Consider the following 21,202-nt stretch of genomic DNA (forward strand, 5'->3'; position numbering starts at 1 on the left):
TATGTATTTAGGTTGCTATAAATAGAGCTACTGTAAACATTTGCACACAAGGTTTTGTATGAATATAGCATTTCATTTTCACAGTATAAATATCTAGAATTAAGATTTCTAGAACATATGGTAAGTGTATATTTAAATTTATAACAATGCCAAACCATTTTTCACAGTAGATATCTCTTTACCTATGCTTGAACAATATTTTAAATAAAATTTCTGTGCATGCAAATGTGTGTGTGTATGTGTGTGTGTGTGTGTGTGTGTGTGTGTGTGTGTGTGTGTGTGGTGCATGCTTATGTGGAGGTCAGAAGACAGTCTGCAAGGGTCTGTTCTCTCCCTTACCATGTGGTTCAACTCACATGGTCAGGCTTAGTGGCAAGCATTTTCTTGCTAGTCCTGATTTATTTATAAAGTACCTTGTCCTGCCAGGCAAGTACTCTATGTCTCAGCTATACCTACAGTGCTAATCTTATTTAATTTGTATTTATAAATGGCTCATAGTGAACTTTTGTTTGTTTTTTTGAGACTCACTAGGTAGCTCTGACTGTCTTCAAACTGGCTATATTGACCACACCGTCCTTAAACTTGCACTGATCTCCTTGTCTCTGCCTTCTGAGTGCTAAGATTGCAGCATGCTCCATCATACACAATGAACTTTTTTTTTCTTGCACTTACCATCATCCATTTATCCAACATTTTTTTTTTGGATTTGGTTTTTTTTTTTTTTTTTGAGACAGTGTTTCTCTGTATAGCTATAGCTCTGGCTTTCCTGGAGCTCACTTTGTAGACCAGGCTGGCCTCGAACTCAGAAATTCGCCTGCCTCTGCCTCCCAGAGTGCTGGGATTACAGGCGTGTGCCACCACCACCTGGTTTATCCAACATTTTTATGTAGGTTCTAGGGATCAAACTGGGTCCTCATGCTTACAAGGCCTTACTGATTGAGCTAACTCTTCAACCTTTCTTTTTAATAAGTCAAATAATCATATGTTTCACATTTATATCTTTAGTTAATTTGTGTATAAAATATGAGGTCATTTGTCTTTTGGTTTTGCATATGGGTATCCAAGTATCTGAATATAGTTGGTAGAAAGGACTATTTTTTTCTTCTTTAAATTGCCTTTGTGTTTTTATATTAAAAATTTCAGTTGACTATATTCATATCAGTGTATTTCTGTACTTTCTGATAAATATATGTACACTGTTTTATCAGAAGTGCATCAACTTAATTACTAATAGCTCAATATTAAGTCTTGAAGCTGAGTAGTGATTCTCTGAATTTCATTTTTTAAAAAGATTGTATTTATTTTATGTATATGAGTACACTGAAGCTGTCTTCAGACACACCAGAAGAGGGCATCAGATCTCATTACAAATGGTTGTGAGCCACCATGTGCTTGCTGGGAACTGAACTCACGACCTCTGGAAGAAAAGTCAGTGCTCTTTACCACTGAACCATCTCTTTAGCCCCCAAAATTCATTCTTAATTTGTCTTTGTAAGCTCTTTTGCCTTTCCATATAAATTTTAGAATGGTATTGTTTGTATCTATTGGAAGGAAGGAAGGAGGGAAGGAAGGAAGAAAGGAAGAGAAAGGAAGAAAGAATTCTTGCTTGGATTTCAGTTGGAATTGTGTTAAATATGCAGAAGAAATCTTCCCCCCAAATCCTACTGATTAAACCTAGGACCACGTACATGATATGCCAGACATCTACCATGGGATTCCATCCCTAGCCTATTTTTTTTTAACTTTTTTATTTTTAGATAAGATTTTATTATATTGTCTTTAATTAAATTTGTAGTTCAGTCAAGTCTTGAACTTATGTTTTTTTCTGTCTCCGTTTTCCAACTAGCTAGGATTACAGGTCTGTGCAGCTGAGCTCAGTTGTGAATATTTGAATTCAGTAATATCCATCTTATTTATGCCTTCTTTGATTTTTTTTTTAAAAAAATCTCTTCAATGTTTTATAGTTTTAGCATACAACTTCTGCATATTTTTAAATTTAGTTTTATCTTTAATGCTTTTCCTTTTTTTCTTATGGTATTAGATATTGACCTCATGGCCTTATACATGTTAAACAAGTATTCCATAATGCACAGAGCTGTGCTCTCAGGCTCTGTACATGGTTTTTAGTATTTATACTTACTATTTTATGTACTATTTACTATTTCATTTATTGTAAAGACTACTATCTTATTCATTTTATTTATAATTATGCATAGACATAGATTAATTTTTGTGTGCTGAGTCTTGACTTGGACCATTCTGTGCTCACTTATTAGTTTTTGGTAGACTTTCTGGCATTTTTGTTGTAGGTGGCCATGTTTCTGAATGGAGATGCTTTATTTTTCTTTTCCAATTTGTGGATATCCCTCCCAGTCCTGAGTTATTGTACTTTTTAGGATTTCTAGGAATGCCAAGACTAGAATTCTTTTTCTTATTCCAGTTCTTTAGAGAAGTTATTCAGTCATTATTAAATACAATAAGAGTAGTTGGTTTTTGTAGACACACATTACTAGGACACACATGTGTTCTTCTAGTCTTAGTTTGGTAAGATGATTCATTATCATGACTGCATAGTATATTCTGTCTCTCTGTCTCTCTGTCTCTTTCTGTCTCTCTGTCTCTCTCTCTCTCTCTCTCTGTGTGTGTGTGTGTGTGTGTGTGTGCATACCTGCATTGTGACAGTGCACTTGGATGGTTTTGTACATGCACATGGAGGCCAGAGGTCAATGTTAAGTGTGTTCTTCAGTCACTCTTTATTTTATTTCTTTTAAAGATTTATTTTATTTTAATTATATGTGGATATGAGTGTGCACACGTGAGTAGGTGTCCTACAAGGACAGATATCCTGGATCCCCTGGAACCTGGGCCCTCTGGGGGAGCAATATGTCCTATTTTGAAAAGATTTGTATTAATTATGTGTCTGTGTGCATGTGGGCATATACACACACAAGTGCAGTTGCCCTTGGAGACAAGAGCCATTGGATCTCCTGGATATGGAAATTAGAGGCAATTTGAAGAGGCTCAATGTGGGTGTTGGGAACTGAACTCAGGTTCTCTGGAAGAACAGTCATTTCTGTTAACCCCTAAGCCATTATCTCCAGCTTATAGCAGTTAACTGTTAACCACCATCATTATATAACCTCTCTATCTTATTTTGTGAGACAGGGTGCTTCACGTAACCTAGAACTTACCAATTTGGCTAGGCTGGCTAGCCACTGAGCTCCAGGAATCTACCTATCTGCTTCTTCCACACTGGAATTGCAATTGTATGCCTCCATACCCACCTCTATGTGGATGCTAAGGAGCTGAACTTATACTTGGATAGGAAACACATTTTATTTACCAAGTCATCTCTCTAGTCAGTCATACACGTGTATTTTACACATCTACAATAGAATTATTTTTTCTTCTTTTAAGTTATCATTATTTAGGATTAATATATCTTATATCAAACCTCTCTGAAATATTTTGTGTTTCTGTAATTGAACTATTGGTATTTCACAGAGTATGTTTATATTTTATTTCATGGATAACAGTTGTAGTTTTTTGTGCTATGTTGAACTTTTTCAAAAATGAGTTGGCAAGTCTGGTAGTTAATCTTCATTGTCAGTTTGACTGGATTTTTGGTGTTTGTTCATTTGGCTGGTTGGTTGTTGAGACATTGTCTAACCATGAAACTGATTGTCCTGGAACTTGCTATAGACTGGCTGGCCATGAACTCAAAGATACACCTACCTCTGCCTCCTGAATATTGGGATTAAAGCTGTGTGCCACCACTGCCCAACTAAGTTTTTTTTAAAGAAACATTTGCTTATTTGTATGCATGTGTGGTGCAGCATGGCATTCATGTAGAGGTCTAGACAACTCTCAGGAGTTGATTCTTTTTTTTATATCATGTGGATCCAAACTCCTAGCATCAGTATGGTGGAGCAAGTGTCTTGATCCCAGACATTTCACTTGCCCCAGCTTGAGTAGATTTAGATTCACTTAGAAAACATGTTCCTAGATAGTTCTGTAAGGGCTGAGGAATATGCACTCACCATGGATAAGAATGCATCATTCCTATGGACTGGGGCCTTAGAATGATTGAAAAGGATGAGGTAAACTCATGCTATAATTAATCTCTCTTTGTTCCCTGAATGTAGATGCAATGTGACAACCCCCTCATGTTCCTGCTACTACGCCATCCTGCCACGAAGAACTACATTCTCAAACTCTGAGATGAAATAAATCCTCCCTTATTTCTTGTCGAGTTGCTTTTGTCAGGTATTTGTTATAGTATTGAGAAAAGTAACTAATTCAGCAAGTGTTCCTTCTTCTATAGAGATCAGTAAGGTGGTAGCCCAGCAAGCAATATAACTTGAGTTGTCAATCCTATAACTGGAGTATGTTCCCTGAGACCCATTTTGTAGGAAAGTCCCCATTTCTGAAGGTTGTCTTCTGATCTCGGCGTGTGTAAAGTGACATGGACACATAGACACAGTAAATGTAGTTTAAAAAATGATTGCATAGATTTAGTGTAAAATTAGTTCTTTATTTGTTTCATAGAATTTTCCAGTAACGTTTCTGGTGTGGACTTCCTTGAATTTATTATGTTTAGATTTTGTTCAGCTTCTTGAATCTCTAACTTTGTCTTTTACTAAATTTAGAAAAGTTTTTGGTTGTTTCTTCAAGTAGATTTTTTGTTTTCATACTTTTGTTCTTTAGTCTTTGACCTCAAAGGTACCAAATATGTGTGTTTGCACACATATGAATGAATGTCAGAGGTCAACTGTGTCAATCTTCAAGAGTTGTCCACCTTTATGTCTTGTTTTTGTGCCAGTACCATATTGTTTTTATTACTATGGCTCTGTGATATATCTTGAGATATGGAATAGTAAGTTCACTGGTAATGTTCTTTTAGCTCAGTATTATTTTGACTGGGAATTTTGTGGTTCCATACAAATTTTAGCATAGTTTTTGTTCCTATTTCTGTAAAGAATGAGATTGGGGTTTTGATTAGGATTGCATTGAATTTATACATAATTTTGTTTGTTTGTTTGTTTGGTTGGTTGGTTGGTTTAATTTTTTGAGACAGAGTTTCTCTGTGGAACAAGCCCTGGCTGTCCTAGACTCACTTTATAGACCAGGCTGGCCTCAAACTCACAGATATCTGCCTGCCTCTGCCTCTTATAATGGTCATTTTCTTAGTAGTCTATCATTAACCCATAGGCATGGGATGTCCTTATAGTTATAGTAGTGCCTTTATCTCTTTCTTCACATGTTTTGTTTCATTGTAGGGCTCCTTCATCTCCTTGTTTAGGTTTGTTTATAGGTATCTGTGAGGCTGTTATGAATGAGTGTGTGTCCATGATCTCTTTTTACCAATGTTTCTTGTTGGTATATAGAAAGACTTGATTTTTTTCAAGTCGATTCTGTATCGTTCCATGTTGCTGAAATTATTTATTGTTTTTAGAAGTTTTCTGGTAGAATCTTTGGGATCTCTTCTGTTTAATATCATGTCTTTGACAAATAAGGATAGTTTGACTTCTTTTTGTATTCAATTTCCTTCTCTTGCCTTATTATTCTAGCTAGTGCTTTGATCAGTATATTGAAAAGGAGTGTGGGTCTTCCTAATTTCAGTAGGCTTATTTCAAGTATTTCTTCATTTAGGATTATGTTTGTTGTGACTTTCTCATATACAGTATTATGCCAAGGTATGTTTCCTCTAGTCCTACTCTTTCTAGGACATTTATCATGAAGGCACTTTTATTCCCCAAATGCTTTTTAGGCATTTATTGAGATGATCATGTGTTTTTGTCTTTATGTCAGTTTATTTGATTGTATATTACATTTGTTGATTTGTGTATGTTGATCCATCCCTGCATCTCTGGGATAAAGCCAATGTAGTCATGGTGTATAATTGTTTTGCTTTTTGTTTGCATGTATTTTATTGAACATTTTAAAATCTGTGCTCATCAGAGATATTGACCTGTTGTTTTGTTTTCTTCTTTGTTATGTCTTTATCTAGTTTTGGTATTGGAATATTACTGGCTTCATAGAAGGACTTAGGGGTACCTGCTTCTTTTCTTTCTTCCTTCTTCCATTTTTTAAATAGTTTAAGAAAGATTATCTGTAGATTATCTTTGAAAGTCTGGTAGATTTCTATGTAAATGCATCTGGACCTGGATTTAGTTGGAAGGTTGTTTTTTTTTTTAATTTTCTATATTCTTTGTTTACATTCCTAATGATTTCCCCTTTCCCAGTTCCCCCCTCCCCATGTCCCATAAACCTTCTTCTCTCCACCCATTCTCCAATCACCTCCCTCCTTTTTCTCTGTCCTGATACCCCCTCCCCCCAATGCTAGATCAAGCCTTTCCAGGATCAGGACCCTCTCTTTACTTCTTCATGGGAGTCATTTGTTATGCTAATTGTGTCTTGGGTATTCAGAGCTTCTGGGCTAATTAATATCCACTTATCAGAGATTGCATTCCATGTGTATTCTTTTGTGACTGGGTTACCTCACTTAGGATGATATTTTCCAGATCAAACCATTTGCCTAAAAATTTTGTGAATTCATTGTTTCTAATTGCTGAGTAGTATTCCATTGTGTAAATATACCACATTTTCTGTATCCATTCCTCTGTTGAGGGACATCTGGATTCTTTCCAGCTTTTGGCTATTATAAATAAGGCTGCTATGAACATAATGGAGCATGTGTCTTTATTGCATGCCGGGGAATCCTTTGGGTATATGCCCAGGAGAGGTATAGCAGGGCCCTCCGGAAGTGTCATGTCCAGTTTTCTGAGGAACCGTCAGACTGCGTAGTTGGAAGGATTTTTATTACTATTTCAATTTTCTAATTTGCTGTGGATCTGTTCAGTGCATTGGCTGGTTGGTAGTTTGGCTATAAATATGTTCATTGCTTTTAGGTTTTTCAACTTAATAGAGTACAGGTTTAAAAAAGATTCCCTTATAATAGTATCATAATGTGTCCTTGTTCATTAATGATTCTGTTAATTTGGGTCCTCTCTTTCTTTTTGTTAGTTAAGCCAAGTTTGTCAATCTTTATTATTTTCTCAAACTAGATCTTAGACTCATTGGTTCTTTATATTGTTTCATTTGTTTCTTTTTCCTCCTTTTATTGAAAATGGTTTTTTCTCATATAATATATTCTGATTATGGTTTCCCTTCCCTCTACTCCTCCCAATTCTTCCCCACCTCCCCTCCCATCTGATCTGCTCCATTTCTCTCTCTCATCAGAAAACAAACAGGCTTCTATGAGATAATAATCAAATATAAGATAAAACAGAAACTAATATATTGGAATTACATAACACAAACTAACAGAAGGAAAAGGGCCAAGATAAGGCACAAAAATCAGAGACCCACTCATTTGCCCACCCAGTAATCTCATAAAAACACTAAATTGGAAGCTATACTATATACACAGAGGACTTGGTGAACCCTCATGTAGGTACTAGCATAGTACTTCAGTGTCTCTAAGTTCATATAAGCCTTGCTCAGTTGATTTAAAGGGTCTTGGTGTCCTCTATCCCCTGTTTCTTACAATCTTTGTGTCTCTTATTTCTTAGGGTTCTACTCTGATTATTTTTTATTTCCTAGAATAAATTGGCTTTTAATTTATTGTATTCTTGTTCATCAAAATATTTGAGTTGCGTTATCAAGTCATTTACTTGTGCTCATTTTGATTAGTTGTGATTGTCTAGAAACAAGGTATCTCTGGGTAGCCCTGACTATCCTGAAACTAGGTATGTAGGCCAGGCTTGAACGTACAAGGATTGGCCTGCCTCTGCCTCCTAAGTTCTGAGATTAAAGATGTGCACCAACATGCCCTGTTCCTTCTGATGTAGTAATGCATGTGCTTCGAGCTGTAAATTTCCCTTATAGAACTGCTTCTGACGTGTCTCAGAGGTTTTGTTATGTTTTCATTTTGTTCCAGGATTTTTTTCTTTATTTCTTGATTTCTTCTTTGATCCTTCACCATTCTTTAAAGAGTTGTTTAACCTCTATGAGTTTCTATATTTAGAAGAAATTTGTTTGATGTGGATTTTAAGTTTTAATTTTAAGTTTAATGCATTATTCTCAGATAGAATAGAATGGCGTTTCTTTAATTTTCTGAATTTGTAAAGCTTTGCATGTTGCACAAAGATGTGGTCTATTTTAAGTAATCTGTGTGCTGCTGAGTAGAATGTGTATTCTTTAGTGTTTTGGGTAGAATATTCTGTGGATATTTGTTAAGTCCATTTGTCTTAGTTAAGGTTTTATCCTGTGAAGACTCACCATGACTAAGGCATCTCCTATAAAGGACATTTAATTGGGGCTAGCTTACAGGTTCTGAGGTTCAGGTCTATTATCAAGCATAGCAATATCCAGCCAGGCATGGTGGTAGAGGATATAATAGTTCTTTTGGGGGAGGTTGGATTTTGGTTTTTTCAAGACAGGGTTTCTCTGTATAGCCCTGGCTGTCCTGGAGCTCACTCTGTAGACCAGGCTGGCCTTGAACTCAGAAATCTGCCTGCCTCTGCCTCCCAGAGTGCTGGGATTACAGGCATGCACCACCAGTGCCCGGCCAAGCTGCCAGTTCTACGTCTTGTTCTGAAAGCAAACAGGAGAAGACTGTCAAAGCTTACCCTCACAGTGACACACTTCCTCCAACAAGGCCACATCTATTCCAACAAGGTCACACCTCATAATAGTATCATTCCCTGTGGGCCAAGCATTCAAACAGATAAGTTTATGGGGGCAAACCTATTCAAACCACTCCATTCCACTCCCTGGCCCCCACAGACTTGCTCAAACACATGAGTCTATGGGGGCCATACCTAACCATAGCATAATGCATTTAGTCGATCCATCTTCTGAAGTATTCATAGTCTATCAGTCTCAACAATGTTTAAAAGTTCAAAATCTCTTATGAAATTCATTCAATGGCTTAACTGTAATCCCCTATAAAGTCAAAATCAAAAAGCAGACCACCTACCTCTAAGATCACAGAATATACATTACCATTCCAAAACAACATACTGAGGAAATCCTGGACCAAAGCAAGACTAAAAGCCATCTGGGCAAACTCCAAACTCTACATCCCCATGTCTAATGTCCAACTTTCTGCTTTGTAGACTGCAACTTTTCTCTTGGGATGGTTCTACTTCTGTTAGTAGCTTTCTTTGTCAGGTATCCAAAGGCCCTGGTATCTTTACTTTAACATCTTGGAGTCTCCAAGGCAACTTCAACTTCACAGCTTCTTGTTCTAATGTCTGGGCTCTACATATGATCTTTTAGGCTCCCCCAAAGAGCTTGGGTCACATCTCCAGCTCTGCCCTCTGTATCACTCTGGTTGACTCCACTCCAATGCTGCTGCTGTTCTAAGTGATCATCCCATGGTACTGGCACCTCTAAATTTGTGGAGTCTTCCACTGCAACTAAGCTTCACCAATAGCCTCTCATTGGGTCTCTTCATGGTGCCAAGCCTCAACTTCTTTGCATGACCCTTTCAGTTCTGGGCCATCAACTGCAACTGAGGCTGTACTTTAACGATGGCCTTCTATGGCCTCTCACAGTGCAGAGCCTCAGCTGCTCTCCATGACCCCTTCATGCCTACAAAGTCAATACCACTTGGGTGATTCTTATACATTACCAAGTCCAGTTACAGCACAAGGTTCAACTTTGACTATTTCTGGAACAGAACTTTTTTGTGCACTCAGAAAACACCTCCCAGAAGATTTCACCTCATTGATGCTGGTCTCTTCTAAATCAATCCTAAATTCTTAGCTCCAGATAACCAGCATCAATTGTCCCAATAGTCCCTCTATTCTTGTTTGTTTTTTTGTTTTTCGAGACAAGGTTTCTCTGTGTAGACCTGGCTGTCCTGGAACTCACTCTGTAGACCAGGCAGGCTGGCCTCGAACTCAGAAATCTGCCTGCCTCTGCCTCCCAAGTGCTGGGATTAAAGGCGTGTGCCATCACCGCCTGGCCAGTCCCTTCTATTCTTAACTCTTAAACCAGAGCCACATGTCCAATGCTACTGAGTTTTGTTGTTGTTGTTGTTGTTGTTTACGTTCTACTACATTATCACTAGATTTCTATTTTCCAACTCCTTCACTGCCTAAACTCAGCTGTGCTGGAATTTGCTCTGTAGATTGACCTTGAGCTCAGAAATTTGAATGGCTGTCTTGTGCATGCTGGCTTTAAAGGCATGTACCACCACACCTGGATTTTTAAAAAAAAAACAAAAAACCCAGAACTTGTTCTGTATCAGGCTGGTCTTGAACTCAGAGATGAAAGGTATGTGCCAACATGCCTGGACCTAAGTTTTTTATGGTGATTGTGCCTCAAAATCCAGATCAAAAGCTTGTGTCATCCCATGTCAATTTGGCACACAATCATATCTCCTTATGTCCAAATGAAAGCAATAATCAGGTCATATAAAATAACTATCCATTGTTCAACTGCAAACACACAAATAATAACCGAGTGGGATGTTTCCCTGATGTCACCACTCCCTTAATCTGCTCATCTCCTCAAACATGGTTTGGCTCCATTGAATATCTTGGTGCCTCTTTAATACTTCAACCATACATTTTGACTTTTTCCTTCCTAAGCCTGCTATAGTTGATCAAAATGCTCTTCATGAAAATAAACCAGAAAAGAAAGTCTCTGCTGGGCTTTTCTGAGACTTCTTTTGTCAATGTAATTAATCTGATTCTCTTCACCTTAGCCTCAGGCAGTCATGCAAAAAGCAGCCATATTCTCCAAAATTTCACATACAGTCCTAGACCCAAACTAACATTCTTTTCCCCTGAACCTCTTGAGCAAGGCTCCCACAGTTCAAATGACCCTCAGCACCACTGTCTTCCATATTCCTACTAGGCTGGCCCATTAAGCCCCACTTGAAGCATTCCATGGCTTTCCAAATCCAAAGTCTAAACAATCCACATTCCTCTAACAAAAACATGGTCAGGCTTATCACAGCAATTCCCCACTCCCTGGTACCAACTTCTGTCTTAGTTACAGTTTCCATTGCTGTGAAGAGACAATGATTAGGATAGCTCTTATAAAGGACAACATTTAATTGGGGCTGTCTTATAGGTTCAGAGTTTCAGTCTATTATTGTGGCTTCAAGCCTGGCAATATCTAGGCATGGTGCTGGAGGAGCTGAAAGTTCTATATCTTGCTCCAAAAGCAACCACCCTGTGAAACCTACCCCCACAGTGACAGACTTCTTCCAACAAGGCCACCCCTATTCCAAGAAGGTCACGCCTCCTAATAATATCACTCCTGTGGGCCAAGCATCTGAACACATGAGTCTATGAGGGCCAAACCTAATCAAATCACTATACCATTTAACATATCATGTCAATTAATTCTTTTTTTTAAAAATAAACCAGAAAAGAAAGTCTCTGTGGTGGTGGTGCATGCCTTTAATCCCAGCACTCTGGGAGGCAGAGGCACATGGATTTCTGAGTTTGAGGCCAGCCTGGTCTACAGAGTAAGTTCCAGGCCAGCCAGGGCTACACAGAGAAACCCTGTCTTGGAAAAAACCAAATCCAAAAAACCAAAAACCAAAAAAGATTTATTTATTTATTATGTATACAGCATTCTGCCTGCCATGTATGTCTGCAGGCCAAAACAGGGCATCAGATCCCATTACAGATGGTTGTGAGCCACCATGTGGTTGCTGGGAATTGAACTCAAGGCCTCTGGAGGAGCAGCTGTGCTCCTAACCTCTGAGCCATCTCTCCAGCCTGGCTATTAATTCTTATGTTTCTTTTATTTTTATCTTGATGATCTGTCTGTTGGAGAAAGTGGGCTATTTATTTGGGTTTTGTTTTGTTTTGCTTTGTTTTTAAACAGGATTTGTTTTTGTAGTCCTGGCTGCCCTGGAATTAGCTCTGTAGTCCAAGCTGGCCTTGAACTCACAAAGATCTGCCTGCCTTTGCCTCCTGAGTGGTGAGAATAAAGGCATGTGCCACCACGGCCCAGCTGATATATTGAAATCACCTACTGTGACTTTATTCCAGTAGTGTATCATTTATGAAATTAATCATACCAGTTTGGTGCATATATTTTTAAGATATTAGTGTCCTCTTGGTTAACTGTTACCTTGATTAGAATGAAGCCTTCCTCTTTATCTCTTCTGATTAGTCTTAGTTTGAAGTCTATTTTGTCAGCTAGTAGGATAGCCATGCCTACTTGCTTCTTGGTCCTGTTTGATTGGTGTACTTTTGCTCATTTTTTTTTAATTTTGTGTCTTTTGATTGAAGAACTGAGGCTCCTAATAGCTAGTGTTATTACTAAAGGTATGTGTCGATTGTAGTTATTGTATTGTCTGATTTTGGTCTTGTTTGTAATTCAATTTATAGGGCCTGTGGTCTACTGGGTTTGTTGTTTTTGCTACCTGTGTGCACTTGCAGTTCAGTGATAAATTCAACTGTTTAGAAACAACTTAGTGTTTTGTTTTTTGAGCCCCTCCCTTCTTAGTCTTCCTGCCATGAAGGCAGGCCATTAATTATCCAAACATTTTGTGACTATAGCAGGATAGAATGGAAATTACACCAAATAAAGCATTGCTCCTCTGATCAAAGAGGAAGGGGTTTGTCATTCCATCTTAGTTTCCTGCTGTTTCCCCATTGTTTCTACTGCCAAATGTTTGATTCAGGCTAGCTTTAAAAGGAACAGGAAAACAAAAAAGACTAGAAAAATAAGATTTTTGAATACTCTCTTAGTTTCTGAAAGTCTTTTGTCATTTCTCCAGCCAGAACTAGACTGGCGTTTCTCTTGGAATTTTCCTTCTCCCTGCAAGTGAATAGTTTTGGGTTATTTATATTTTGCATTGTGTTCTTACTGGGAAATATCCGAAGAATAAAAATGCTCATCTTAGTACTGGGTCAGTATACTTTAGGACCTAGACTTCATCCATCTGCCTGCTACTGTTTACCTTTTAGAATTAGCTGTATGGTGAACAATGTATTCTCTTATATTGATGATAGGAATATAGCCTGAGATACTTGCCTCTTGGTTAGGAGTGGGAGCCCATGGTCACTCCTTCCTCTCGGCACTGAGACCCTACCCTGTTTAGCTTGAACGCCTGTATGCTTCTCAATCATCTACTGTAATAAGAAGTTTCTCTGATAATGACTGAACAAGGGACTGATCTATAGATATAGCAGTATATCATAGGAGTCATTTTATTGTCCCATTTCTTTAACAGAATAACAGTAATAGCTTTCCCCTAGACCACGACTTGTCTAATATCAGGTTCTTGGCCATTTTAGCAATATCAAATATTGGTTCCATCTCATGGAGTGGCCCTTGAATCCATTTTTTTTTAGCAAGTGGTTAGTTATTCTCATAGTTTAATGCTATTGCTGTAGCATTGTCTCAGGCAGGCACTATTGTAGGTCACAGGATTTATTGCTGGGTAATACTGATGATTACCTTTCTCCTCCAGTAGCAAGCAGAGTATCTCCCAACACCATGAACAGTAGTCAGTATGCGTGAAGCTTCTAGTTAGGTTCCAGCTTGACTTCTTTGTGTTCTATTACATATGTAAGTTCTTTCTTCACCAATAGGGCTTACTATCAGGTTGTGGAGAGCAACCAGTAGGTTTGGCAATAGCCTGGGATGTTTGGGAATCCCTTTGGTAAACATCTCAACATTATTTAACCCATTATTGGCACTGGAGATTTTTCATGACTGCATAAGATGTCTAACTGGGACATCAACTCCTCTACTATTTGGTGGCTACATTTAGATTCCTTTCTCATATGTGTGTGTGTGTGTGTGTGTGTGTACGTATGCGTGCATGGATAATATTAATATATATATATGTATATATATATGTATATATATATACATATATATATATGGAAGCTTCTATAGTAGTAGGCTTCCATATGGTTTTTCAAAAATTCCTTTAGTATTCGTTGCCTCTCACCATATTCCTTTTACCCTTCTCTCCTAAGCTCTCCCCTATTCAATCCCCTTATTTTGGTTTTCCCTTTTCTCTCCATAACAGTATATACTATTTTCCCTTTCTTGTGAGGTTCGTTCTTTCCCCATGCTCCTTTACTATGAACCTAACCTCTGTAGTTATTCAGATTGTAGAACATGTATTGACAGCTTAGAAGCTAACATCCACATATAAGATAAAACACAATGGGAATATAGCCTGAGATACTTGCTTCTTGGTTAGGGTTGGGAAGCCATGTCTGTATTACCTCACTTGGGGAGTTTTTTTTTTTTTCTTTTTTTAGTTCCATCCATTTACTTACACATTTCATAATTTCATTTTTCTTAACAGCTAATTAATATTCTCTTATATAAATGTACCTTATTTTCTCTATCTGTTCTTCTGTTTATGGGCATCTGGGTTGTTTCCAATTTCTGACTATTATGACTAGAGCAACAATGAACATGGACGAGCAAGTGTCTCTGTAGTAAGGTACAGTTTTGGGTATATGTTCAAGACTATTATAACTGCATTTTGAGGCCCAAGTTTCCCAAGGAACTGACATAGTGATTTCCAAAGTATCTGTTCAAGTTTGCAGTCCCACCAGCAATAAGGGAATGTTCCCCTTACTCCACATCCTCACCAGCATGAGCTGTCACTTGTGTTATTGATCTTAGCCATTCTAACAGGTGTAAGATGGAGTCTGAAAGTAGTTTTGATTTACATTTCCATGATGGATAAAGATGATTTCTTTTTAATCACCTTATCATATTCCATTTTTTGATGGTGCCTCAAGTTACCCATTTTCTATAGAAATACTTTTGAGTTTCTAGTTTGAGAAAATTATGAATAAAACTGTTATCAACCGTTTGTGTATTTTAGAAGATATACACACTCTTTTCTCTTGGGTAGGATTGCAATACCATATGGTAAATGTATTTGATTTTGTAAGAGACTGCTACACTATATTCCAAACTGCACCAATGCACAGTCCTACTACTAGTGTGACAGAATTTCAGTTATTCCATATCCTTTCCATTGTTTAATATTAATTGTCTTTAATTTTAGCCTTTCTGGTAAATATGTAATTATGTTACATCATATGTTACCTATGTTACAACATATTTATGTGTTTAAGTGATTTTGGTTTTAATGTTCATGCCTTTTGAAATAAGAATTTCATTTTTATTGTATTTTCTAAGGGTATAATCTACAATTTAGCCAAAAAACAAATGGATATTGTATCTGTTCATTGTATAACTTATAATAGCTAAATCTGAAAAATAATCTAAATGTCAGATTATAAGTGATTACGAGTATGATATATTCACAAAAATAAAATATGGAACCATTCAGATATCAATAGATTAGTAGAGTCAGCATCAGGGTAGAAAGTTACATATATAGTACCCACTATAGAAAACAGACTGGATATACTTAGTAGGGCATGGTAGTATCTGCCTAGAATTCCAGCAATCTAGAGGCTGAGGAAAGAGGGCCATGAGTCTGATGCCAACTTAGGCTACATAATAAATCCCAAGCTAGGATGAACAATGGAATGAAATTCTATTCCCGTAATACAAATCAAGAGAAGGGGAAGGGACACAGTTTTTTTTAATGACTGTGCTTGAACAAGATGGCTGCATCAGAATGAACCAGTTAAGGAGAATGCCAAAGTAAGAAAAAAATCATAGCCTTTATCTCAAAGAGAGAAATAGAGAAGAGATTCAGAAATCCAGACTGATGGAAAGGTCATGCAGAGACTGCCCCACCTAGGGATCTATCCCATCTGTAGTCACCAAACCCAGACACTATTGCTGATGCTAAGAAGTGCTTACTAACAGGATCCTGATACAGCTGTCTCCTGAGAGGCCCTGCCAGTGCCTGACAAATATAGATGTGGATGCTCGCAGTCATCCATCTGACTGAGCACCAGGACCATAATGGAGGAGTTAGAGGAAGGACCCAAGGAGCTGAAGGGGTTTGCAACCCCATAGGAGGAACAACAGTACCAACCAACCAGACCCGCAGAGCACCCAGGGACTAAGCCATCAACAAGAGTACACATGGAGGGATCCATGGCTCCAGCTGAATATGTAGCAGAGGATGACCTTGTCTAGTATCAATGGGAGGGGAGGCCCTTGGTCCTGTGAAGGCTTGATGACCCAGCGTAAGGGGATGCTAGGGCCGTGAGGCGGGAGTGGGTGGGTGGGAGGATGAGGGAGCATTCTTGTAGAAGCAGGGGGAGGGGGATGGGATGGGCGGTTGAGGAGGGGAAACTGGGAAGAGGGATTACCTTTCAAATATAAATAAATAAAATAACCAATATATAAAAAGAAATCCATAAAGGAAATGCAAGATTGCCTAAATCCAAAATAGATAAAAAGCAGAGGAAAAGAAGTGCTTCAATGGCAAAGAAAATTGTCTTAGCCTTCCAGGAATGGTAGTACATACCTTTGATCCCAGCAAAGACGCAGGGCAGAGTCGAGCCCAGAAGATACCCTGGAAGATACAGAGAAATGGATCCTATGCAGGAGACAGAATACAGTGCATGCCTTGGCACTGACAAAGCCATGCAAATGCAGAAAAGGAGACCAGAGCCCTGCAGAAGCTGAATGGATGAGAGACAGGCAAGAAAGACCACAAGGAGCTGGGCGGTGGTTGCACACGCCTTTAATCCCAGCACTTGGGAGGCAGAGGCAGGCGGATTTCTGAGTTCGAGGCCAGCCTGGTCTACAGAGTGAGCCAGGGCTACACAGAGAAACCCTGTATCAGGGGGGAAAAAGACCTGAAGGCTAACAAGAGCCACTCCAAAGTTGTCCCCAGCAACCATTAGCAACCTCAGGGAATGGGAAGACAACGTGTGAAAAGTGCTGTGCATCAGAATCAGAGCAAAAGGCACCAAGTGAGCAGCCTCTGCAGAGAGCAATGCACATGTGCTGAGAGGGGAAGGCTGAGAGTTTCTTTCTCAACTTGATAGCTATCACCTTGGTGGATGGAGCAGGAGCAATAGTGTTCTTCACAGGAAGTTGACCACCTGATAGATCTAGGGTAAAGACAGAGAACAGGTTTTCTCCAAACCAGAAGGAAGCTTTGACTTAGAATTTAATACCTTCTATGTCATCTTATTGCTTCTGTTTTTATACACTTTATTTTTAATCATTTATTTCTAATACATATATACATATGTATATGTATTCTTTTAGACCCTTAACATGTATACTAGGGTAAGTTGTATATTGTGCGTAACTTGTATGCTTGTTCTACTGTGGTTTTTCTACCTCTAACCTATACAATCTTCTTGCAACACTTTCTTCTCTTACCCTCTACCTCATTAGTTCCCTACAATGCTATTTAAATATACTATGTGTTCCACAACTGGGGGCCTAAGTATTCTTATCTCTAAACCTTATTAGGAAAGTAAGTCAGGAGGACAGTATGTTTTCCTGCAGCTAACTAAATCTTTTGTCAAAGTATCCTGATTTTTACTGCAGTGGATTTTCATGAACCTAAGCATGTTCTCCAACCTACCAGGAAGACTGATATAAAATAAAACAAACAAGGGCCGAGAAGGTGGCCTGGAGTAGAACACTTGCTGGATAAGCACGGGGATCATAGTTCCAATCCCTAGCATCCACATAATAAAGCTAAGAATGGCTGCATGTTCTTAAAGCCACAGCACTGGGTGGGGAGAGGAGCAGAGACAGGTACACCCCTGGTAGCTCATTGGCCACTCAACCTAGGCCAAACTACCAGCTTTCGATTTACTGGAAGATACTTTCTCAAGGCAATAAGACAGTGATAAAGATACCAGATATACTCCTATGGATTTCACATTTGAGTACATGAGTGTGCACACCTGCACACTCAGATTCATGTACTACACACAGAGACAAGTAAAAACAGTGCAAGTGAAAAGGCCACAAACTGGAGAGAATACCCACCCCAACAGATATGTAGAATGCAATAAAGAAACTCCAGAAACATGAGACAGTACTTCAGTACAGCATCTCCACAAGCATCCTCAAAAGCATGGAAAAAAGATAAGCTAGCTGAATCCCAGAAAAGGTTTTGACAGTCCTACATTTTGAGAGGAACAGCAACCAAATAGAGAACTTGGATAAAAATATTTAATTCAAGACACAGACAAAAAATTTTTTACAAAACCAGGAACCAAAGTAGATGAAAGAATTAGCAACTTAGATGAAAAATTTAAATCATGGGGAACAAATTCACCAAGGAAATCAAGATGCAGATAAAGAACCAAACAGAAATTTTGGAAATAGAAAGAAGCAATCAATCATTTGTATTAAAAACAACATATCAAGTAACAACAGATAAGACAAAGAAGAAACACTAATCTTAGGGATGAAAACAAGGTCAGGGCAGTGATATATACACCCTTGCATAAAGGAAAACAACAAATCAACGAATCTGACCAAAAATTCCAGTAAGACTGGAATGTACTCAAGAAACCAAAGAAGACTCTGTTGCAGAGAAGAGGATACTGAGATAAAAATCAAATGACTTACACAGCATACTATATTAAATTATAGGAAAGAATTTCACAAACATACAGAAAGAAATATACATCCAAACACAAGAAGTGTGCAGAACCCCAAATATATACAAATAAATGAGTACCTCTGCATGGCATAGTGATACAGGTATCAGATAATCAAATCTAAGTTAGAGTACTAAATGCCATAAGCAAAACTCACAAAGTAGTATCTGGAAGCAGAAACATCAGAATAGTGAGGTTTTAAATGCTTAAGATACATTCATTGTGAAGAAAAATCCAGTCTTCTGGCTGTCTTTGGATCAAGATGCAGACCTCTCTCCAGCACGATGTTTGCCTGTATGCTGTAGGTTTCCTGCCATGCTGATAATAGTTAAACCACTGAAACTGTAAGCCAGCTCCAATTAAATGTTTGCCTTGGTCATGGCACCTCTTTACAGCAATGGAAACCATTAGGCAACAGTGGAATAAAACTAGAAATCAACATAAAATCTAACCTCAGAAAATACACAGTACTTGGCTAAAAAACAATATACATTTGTATCATAAGATAAATGAGAAAGAAAATTTTAAATTTTTAGAATCAAATAAAAATAGCACAGCATATCTGGGATTCCATCCATTCAATCCTAAGAGTAAAACGTAAAGTTATACATGGCATGCATTTTAAAAATCAGACAACAGCTAGGTGGTGGTAGCACAGGCCTTTAGTCCCAACACTTGGGAGGCAGAGGCAGGCAGATCTCTTGAGTTTGAGGTCAGCCTGGATTACCAAGCTAGTTACAGGACAGCCAGAGCCACACAGAGAAACCATATTTCAAAAAACAAAATGAAACAAAAATCAGAGACCTGTCAATATGGCTCAGTGTGTAAAGGCGCTTGGTGTCAATATAGTGGACTTAGTTCAATCACTGAAACTCATGAAATGAAGGAGAGAATGGACTACAAATTTTCTTCTGACTTCACATGTGTATACACACTAAATAAATAAATATATGATTTAAAAAAAAACCAGTTATCTTGAACAAAGAACCTAAGGATGTACCCTGAGATAATGGAAAAAGAAGACACGAAACCCAAATATCCCAGATAGCAAGAAATAATAAAAGTGAAGGTAGACATTAGTAAAATAGACAGTAAAAGAACAGTACAGGGGCTGGAGTGATGGCTCAGTGGATAACAACACTTGGTGGCTTTATTTGTTTTTGTTTGTTTGGGTTATTTATTTATTTATTTATTTATTTATTTATTTATTTTGCCGAATACCTGGGTTCAGTTCCCAGTACTCACATGGCAAGTAAGAACTCTCTGTTACTCCAATTTCACAGGATCCAACACCTCATTCTGGCTTTCATTGGCAGTACACATGACATGTATACAGGTAAAACACCCATACATAGAAAATAAAAACAACGAACCTTTTAAAAATAAAGAGAATTATCAGACAAAAATTTGGTTCTTTGAAAAGATTAGCAAGGGCAGGCCAAATGGTTTAGCTGGGAATACTGCTTGCTGTGAAAGTCTGATGGCCTGCTTGTGATACCCAGAACCCACAGTGGAAGAAGAGTTGTCCTCTCAAAGGTTGTCCTCCACATGCATGCTGTGTTGTGCTCATGCACATGTGTATATAAAAAAAATAACTAAAATTTTAAAGAAAAGTATATGTTTAAAAAATTTAAAAGGAGCCCATAGTTAAGAGACTCTAGATATTTAGAGAGGCTTTGAGTATTTTGGAGAGGGCTCAAATGGTGAAAGAGATCTTGGATGTTTTAAGGGACTTTAAAAGTTAAGTATGTTTTATATTGTGATATTAATATTATTATGAGATCTTGGGGATGAACAATAAAACAAAGGTTATGGTTTAACAATAATACATGTATGTGTCAAGTTGACAAAGGGTTAATTGTCATGATTAGTTTTATGTCAGATTGGCACAAGCTGGAATCATTAAGTTAAAAAAAATGTCCCCAGCAGATTGGCCTGTGGGTAAGCCTATGGCACCTTCTTTGATTGATGATTGATTTGAGAGGTTCCAGATTACCGTGGGCAGTTCCATCCTCTTGACTGGTGGTCCTGGGTTCTATAAGAAAGCAGGCTGAGTAATACAAGTGGAGCAAGCCAGTAAGCAGCACTCCTCCGTGGCCTCTGCACCAGCTGCTGCCTTCAGGTTCCTCTTGCCTTCAGTTCTGCTCTGATTCCCCTCAGTGATCGAGTGTGACCTGAGAGTTGTAAGAAACTAAACCCTCTCCTCCCCACATTGTTTTGATCATAATGTTTTATTTTAGCAATAGAAACCCTACAGGTCCCAAACAATGGGTCTTGAATTAAGCCTGTGGATGCACAGATGGCAGCCAACAGAGAGAAGGATGGGAAAGGAAAGAGCCAGTCAAAGATGAGTCTTGATCAAAGCAAGTTCTAAGGCCACAGATCTAGAGCTATGTCTCTAGGTGTGGAGGTGGTTACAGCAGGGGGAAGAGAATTGGAGTTTTGGGTAAAGGGGTGATGGGCAAGGGAGGAAGGGACTTATCCAGGCAAAGTGTCTCAGAAGCAAAGAGAGTTCATGGCAATGGTCTAGAATTAGGCTTGAGATTTGCAGATGAGAGGAAAGGGAGAAAGGGACGGGAAAGAGAAGAAATGACTGGCATGTTAGGGATTTACATATAAAGATTGTTGAAAGCCACAGGAACTAGGCTTATAGGTTTGGAGGTGCAGTGCATTGGAAGAAGGGC

The 21,202-nt window shown here is 38.3% G+C and overlaps 1 protein-coding gene across 2 annotated transcripts in view; it reads left to right on the plus strand.

Annotated features, from left to right (window-relative positions):
- Positions 1-21,202, plus strand: part of Fam120c (family with sequence similarity 120C) — a 117,722-nt gene that overhangs the window by 46,164 nt on the left and 50,356 nt on the right. The window lies entirely within an intron of this gene.

This window comes from Apodemus sylvaticus, chromosome X, assembly GCF_947179515.1.
Source record: "Apodemus sylvaticus chromosome X, mApoSyl1.1, whole genome shotgun sequence".
Lineage (NCBI taxonomy): Eukaryota > Metazoa > Chordata > Mammalia > Rodentia > Muridae > Apodemus > Apodemus sylvaticus.